The sequence below is a fragment of the Physeter macrocephalus genome, chromosome 1 (assembly GCF_002837175.3).
Source record: "Physeter macrocephalus isolate SW-GA chromosome 1, ASM283717v5, whole genome shotgun sequence".
Classification (NCBI taxonomy): domain Eukaryota; kingdom Metazoa; phylum Chordata; class Mammalia; order Artiodactyla; family Physeteridae; genus Physeter; species Physeter macrocephalus.
In genome coordinates, this window is record NC_041214.2 from 45,622,488 (window position 1) to 45,630,320 (window position 7,833).

Genomic DNA, 7,833 nt, shown 5'->3' on the forward strand with positions numbered 1-7,833 from the left:
ACAAGAGGGAAGAGATATGGGAACATATGTATATGGATAACTGATTCACTTTGTTGTAAAGGAGAAACTAACACACTATTGTAAAACAGTTATACCCAAATAAAGATGTTAAAAAAATAATAAATAAATAAATAAATAAATAAAATAAAGACTATTACAATAGACAAAGAAGGACACTACATAATCATCAAGGGATCAATCCAAGAAGATAAAACAATTGTAAATAGTTATGCACCCCACATAGGAGGACTTCATATAAGGCAAATGCTAACAGCCATAAATGGGAAAATCAACAGTAACACAACAATAGTAGGGGACTTTAACACCCCACTTTCACCAACGGAAAGATCATCCAAAATGAAAATAAATAAACACAAGCTTTAAATGATACATTAAACAAGATGGACTTAATTGATATTTATAGGACTTTCCATCCAAAAACAACAAAATACACTTTCTTCTCAAGTGCTCATGGAACATTCTCCAGGATAGATCATATATTGGATCACAAATCAAGCCTCGGTAAATTTAAGAAAATTGAAATCACAGCAAGTATGTTTTCCAACCACAGTGCTATGAGACTAGATATTAATTAGAGGAAAAAAACTGTTAAAAAAACAAACACATGGAGGCTAAACAATACACTACTAAATAACCAAGAGAGCACTGAAGAAATCAAAAAATACCTAGAAACAAATGACAGTGAAAACACAATGACCCAAAAGCTATAGGATGCAGCAAAAGCAGTTCTAAGAAGGAAGTTTATACCAATACAATCCTACGTCAAGAACAAGAAAAATCTCAAATAAACAACCTAACCTTACACCTGAAGCAATTAGAGAAAGAAAGAAGAACAAACAAACAAAAAACCCCAAAGTTAGCAGAAGGAAAGAAATCATAAAGATCAGATGAGAAATAAATGAAAAAGAAATGAAGGAAACAATAAGAATGATCAATAAAACTAAAGCCTGGTTATTTGAGAAGATAAACAAAATCAATAAAACTTTAGCCAGACTTATCAAGAAAAAAGGGAAAAGACTCAAATCAACAGGTTAGAAATGAAAAAGAAGTAACAGCTGACACTGCAGAAATACAAAGTATCATAAGAGACTACTACAAGCAACTCTATGCCAATAAAATGGACAACCTAGAAGAAATGGACAAATTCTTAGAAAGGTATAACCTTCCAAGACTGAACCATGAAGAAATAGAAATTATGAACAGGCCAATCACAAGTAATGAAATTGAAACTGTGATTAAAAATCTTCCAACAAACAAAAGTCCAGGACCAGATGGCTTCACAGGCGAATTCTATCAAACATTTAGAGAAGAGATAACACCCATACATCTCAAACTCTTCCAAAAAATTGCAGAGGAAGGAATACTCCCAAACTCATTCTACGAGGCCACCATCACCCTGATACCAAAAGCAGACAAAGATATCGCACAAAAAGAAAACTATAGGCCAATATGACTGATGAACATAGATGCAAAAACCCTCAACAAAATACTAGCAAACAGAATCTAACAGCACATTAAAAGGATCATACACCATGATCAAGTGGGGTTTATCCCAGGAATGCAAGGATTCTTCAATATAAGCAAATCAATCATTGTGATACACCACATTAACAAATTGAAGGATAAAAACCATATGATCATCTCAACAGTTGCAGAAAATTTTTTTGACAAAATTCAACACCAATTTATGATAAAAACCCTCCAGAAAGTAAGCACAGAGGGAACTTACCTCAACATAATAAAGGCCATATATGACAAACCCACAGCCAGCATCGTTCTCAGTGGTGAAAAGAAGAAGTAAAGCTGTCACTGTTTGCAGATGACATGCTACTATACATAGAAAATCCTAAAGATGCTACCAGAAAACTATTAGAGCTAATCAATGATTTGGGTAAAGTAGCAGGATACCAAATTAATGCACAGAAATCTCTTGCATTCCTATACACTAATGATGAAAAATCTGAAAGTGAAATTAAGGAAACACTCCCATTTACCATTGCAACAAAAAGAATAAAATACCCAGGAATAAACCTACATAAGGAGGCAAAAGACCTGTATGCAGAAAACTATAAGACACTGAAGAAAGAAATTAAGGGTGATACAGATGGAGAGATATACCATGTTCTTGGATTGGAAGAATCAACATTGTGAAAATGACTATACTGCCCAAAGCAATCTACAGATTCAAGGCAATCCCTATCAAACTACCAATGGCATTTTTCACAGAACTAGAAGAAAAAATTTCACAATTTGTATGGAAACACAAAAGACCCCGAATTGCCAAAGCAATCTTGAGAAAGAAAAACGGAGCTGGAGGAATCAGACTCCAGACTTCAGACTATACTACTAAGCTACAATAATCAAGACAGTATGGTACTAGCACAAAAACAGAAATATTGATCAATGGAACAGGATAGAAAGCCCAGAGATAAACCCACGCACATATGGTCACCTTATCTTTGATAAAGGAGGCAAGAATATACAATGGAGAAAAGACACCCTCTTCAATAAATGGTGCTGGGAAAACTTGGACAGCTACACGTAAAAGAATGAAATTAGAACACTCCCTAACATCATACACAAAAATAACTCAAAATGGATTAATGATCTAAATGTAAGGCCAGGCACTATAAAACTCTTAGAGGAAAATATAGGCAGAACACTCTATGACATAAATGCAAGCAAGATCCTTTTTGACCCACCTCCTAGAGAAATGGAAATAAAAACAAAAATAAACAAATGGAACCTAATGAAACTTAAAACTTTTGCACAGGAAAGGAAACCATAAACAGTGCGAACAGACAACCCTCAAAATGGGAGAAAATATTTGCAAACGAAGCAACTGACAAAGGATTTATCTCCAAAATACACAAGCAGCTCATGTAGCTCAATATCAAAAAAGCAAACAACCCAATATTGTAAATGGGCAGAAGACCTAAACAGACATTTCTCCAAAGAAGATATACAGATTGTCAACAAATCATTAGAGAAATGCAAATCAAAACGACAATGAGATATCATGTCACACCGGTCAGATTGGCCATCATCAGAAACTCTAGAAATAATAAATGCTGGAGAGGGTGTGGAGAAAAGGGAACCCTCTTGCACTGTTGGTGGGAATGTAAATTGATACAGCCACTATGTAGAACAGTATGGAGGTTCCTTAAAAAACTACAAATAGAACTACCATATGACCCAGCAATCCCACTACTGGGCATATACCCTGAGAAAACCATAATTCAAAAAGATTCATCTAACAGAATGTTCATTGCAGCACTATTTACAATAGCCAGGACATGGAAGCAACTTAGGTGTCTATTGATGGATGAATGGATGCAGAAGATGTGGCACATATATACAATGGAATATTACTCAGCCATAAAAAGAAATGGAATTGAGTTATTTGTAGTGAGGTGGATGGACCTAGAGTCTGTCATACAGAGTGAAGTAAGTCAGAAAGAGAAAAACAAATACTGTAGGCTAACACATATATATGGAATCTTAAAAAAAAATGGTCCTGAAGAACCTAGGGGCAGGACAGGAATTAAGACACAGATGTAGAGAATGGACTTGAGGACATGGGGAAGGGGAAGAATAAGCTGGGACAAAGTGAGAGAGTGGCATGGACATATATACACTACCAAATGTAAAGCAGATAGCTACTGGGAAGCAGCCTCACAGCACAAGGAGATCAGCTGGGTGCTTTTTGTCCACCTAGAGGTGTGGGATAGGGAGGGTGCGAAGGAGACGCAAGAGGGAGGGGATATGGGGATATATGTATACGTATAGCTGATTCACTTTGTTATACAGCAGAAACTAACACAACATTGTAAAGCAATTATACTCCAATAAAGATGCTAAAAAAAAAAAGATATCACTTCACACCTATCAGAATGGCTATCATCAAAAAGTCTTCAAGTAACAAATGTTGGAGAGGATGTGGAGAAAAGGGAACCCTTGTACTCTGTTGGTGGGAATGTAAATTGGTGTAGCCACTATGGAAAATAAGTATGGAGGAAACTAAATAAAAAACAAAACTAAAAATAGAGCTGCTATATGACCCAGCAATTCCACTCCTGGATATATATCTAAAAAAAAACAAAAACACTAATTTGAAAAGATACAGAACCCCAGTGTTCATAGCAGCATTATTTTCAATAGTCAAGACATGGAAGCAACCTAAGTGTCCATCAAGAGATGAATGAATAAAGCAGATGTGATATATATATACGCAGTTGGATACTACTCAGCCATATAAAACAATGAAATTGAGTAATTTGCAACAACTTGGATTGTCCTGGAGGGTATCATACTTAGAGAAATAATTCAGACAGGGAAAGACAAATACTCTATATTATCACTTATATGTAGAATCTAAAAAATAAAGCAAATGAATGTATGTAACAAAACAGAAATAGACTCACAGATATAGAGAACAATCTAGTGGGTACCACTGAGGAGAGTGAAGCGGGGAGGGGCAAGATAGGGGTAGGAGTTTAACAGGTACAAACTACTGTGTACAAAATAGATAAGCAACAAAGATATATTGTACAGCACAGGGAGATATAGCCAATATTTATTAATAACTTTAAATGGAGTATAATCTACAAAAATATTGAATCACTATATTGTACACCTACAACTAATATAATATTGTAAATCAACAACACTTCAGTAAAAAGGATAACTAATAGTGTTTACATTAGCTAGGGTTGGCCAAACATCTGTAACAAATAACCCCCAAAACACAACAGCTCAAACACATGAAAGTTTAATTCTCTCTCACAGAACAGCCCAGGCAGCACATGTCTGTCTTCTACATGGTCATTCAGGGACCCAGGCTGATAGAGGCTACTCATCAAGTTTCAAGGTAAATCCGGTCATTGCCTTTCCAGCCCAGAGGAAAAGGGAAAGAACATGTGTAGAAAGCACATTCACCAGCTTAAAGGCTTGACCCCAAATTGCTTACATATGAGCTAGAGAGATAAATCCTTTGAGTCCCTACTTGTAAATCCCTTCCACCTATGAACTCCACAGAGACCTGGCAGTCAGAAATTTACTCAGTTTGATCCAAGAAAACAGGCTTTCTGCTTTTGGTTTATTATAGCGATCCATAGGAAGCAGTTCTCTTTGAATCATAAATGGAATCTATAGCTCTAAAGAGATGGCTTTCCCTGGCAGTTGAGGCAGAGCAGTGAGCAATCTGACTGGCTAAGACTGAGTGATACTCAATAGAACTATGTTCATCTGTTACACTTGGCAAGATTGTTAATGTACAGTGATCTTGTTTGTTATGTCTCTTCTTTAGCTCATAAGTTTAAAAAAAGGAAGACATGGGATAAAACAGAACTACCACCACCCCATTCCATCAGGTCCTTCTTCACTGAGCTCTTCTACTTGTAAAACACAGCAGATGGAATGTTAAATCTAAACTAGAAAGCCTCTTGCATTCCTCACTGTCAAAACAAACCATGTGCCTCCTGCTTCTCAACTATAATCCACCAAAAGAAATGAGACTATTTCAGACCAGAACATGCACATCAAAGCCTATTTTAGGGAGACTTTTTTTTAAGCTTAGGCGTTGGAAGGTGAATGGGGAAACTCAAGTAAGAAATAAGTGTCCTGACTCAATGAGGATTTATTGGTATTTTAATTACAACTTCAGCATGGCAAATATCAAGACCAGCAAATGTCAATATTTCTCAACTGTGATCTGTGCTAAACATTAATATATATTAAGATTGTAACAGTCTTTATTAATTGTTTAGCACAATGTTGTCCAATACTAATATAATGTAAGTCAGTAATGTAAGCCACATGTGTAGTTTAAAATTTTCTGAGTCACATTTTAAAAAGGAAAAAGAAACAAGTGATTAATTTTAACAATATATTTTATTCAGCCCAATCTATCCAAAATATTATTATTTTAACATGTAGCCAATATAAAAAATTATTAAGAAGATATTTTAGATTTTACTTGTCATACTTTATAATCTGGTGTATATTTAACATTCACAGTGCATCTTTGCACTAATTTGGACAAGCTATGGTTCAAATGTAGTTACCATATTGGTCAATACAGGTTTAGAATCTCTTAAGAGTTTTCTTTTCGGGACTTGGGGCTTATATAAAAATTAGAATGGTAAGAAAGTGTGCTGAGTATTATAAAGCATTATAAGTATTATAAACTGGACATATCTTAACCCCTAATCCTTCCCCCAGACTCACAGTGATTTAAAATGCATGCAAACAAGAATTGACATAAATATGTTGAATAGTTACGTAAATATTTTGAATAGTATCCATGGCCAAGCATACTACAGGCCCGAAACCCTTAGCCCACACTTGCAGCCCAAATCTTAGTTGTTGTTAATAGGCTGTAAATGGAGCATCTAATTCCTCAATCCTGTCGAATGCTTTGTTATAAAAGTTGTACCCAGGAGAGAAAATAAGACTGGGTCTTAGCCAGATGTGACTGAGTTTTGAGAAATCCCAAAATGTGTCCAGTTGATGAGCTGGCCCAAAAGGCACTCATATTTTGAAAAAGAGAAAATTAGACAGCCACCTTCTAGAAACTGAGGAGCATTCCAGGATGCTCTCCAGGGGCCAACTCCATCATAGAAATGTACAAGTTGGGTCAAACAAAACAAAGTGATAGAGACAAGAGGAAGCTGGCACAGGAATGGCTATCTAAAGGGCTTCACATTGAAAATCCGTTTAACACTGTGTAAATTCTTGGGTCTTATAAGGCCTAAGGGTTGAGCGTCCTATTTATGATCGCTGATAGCTCATTACCACCTAGAAGAAATTTTCCCACAGTATACAAAAGCAGAGAACATCAGCCAAGATTTAAGAGGAAATTTTTTAAAAAATCTGCATAAGAACCAATTTCTGTTTTAGCACTTCATTTTTTAACAATCTGAGAAATGAATCAGACCTCCTTAAGATACCTCATGGGTAAATAGTAGTAAATGGATTTGACAACGGTTGGATTGTGTTACTGACTAAATAAACTCAAAGATGATTTTTTAAGAGAGCTTAGTGCCAATAAATGCAAGTTGAAAACGAGTACTTTGCCCAGAAGACTTACAAATGATCCTGTTCCACGTGAGTCCTGAGCTGCCTCTTCAGCAGCTTATAATTTTGGTAACACAAGCAAAATGTTCCCGTGAAGAAATGACTTCAGATAAGGATTCAAAAATGTCATGCAGGATTTCCCTGGTTGTGCAGTGGATAAGAATTCGCCTGCCAATGCAGGGGACATGGGTTCAAGCCCTGGTCCGGGAAGATCCCCCATGCAGCGGAACAACTAAGCCCATGCACAACAACTACTGAGCCTGCACTCTAGAGCCCACGAGCCACAACTACTGAAGCTCGCGCACCTAGAGCCCGTGCTCCGCAACAAGAGAAGCCACGGCAACGAGAAGCTCATGCACTGCAACAAAGAGTAGCCACCGCTCGCCGCAACTAGAGAAAGCCTGCGCACAGCAATGAAGACCCAATGCAGCCAAAAATAAATAAATAAATAAATTTATTTTTTTTAATGTTATGCAAAGAGTACAATGGGTCTACAGCCAAGAATCATGCTTAGTCAACCCAACACTTCCTTGAAAACAGTATCATTGATATGATGAGCATCATTGGAGAAACTCACAGGAAATATCTTGGGTACTTGTAGAGATATATGCCCCTGTAGTCAGAAAGCATGAACAATATTCTTCCTGTGAAACTAACTTGGAAACAAGGTAAGGCAAGCCAGATATGTTGCTGAGTCATTAATATAGACAAATAAGCAAAAAAGTTCTCCAAAAA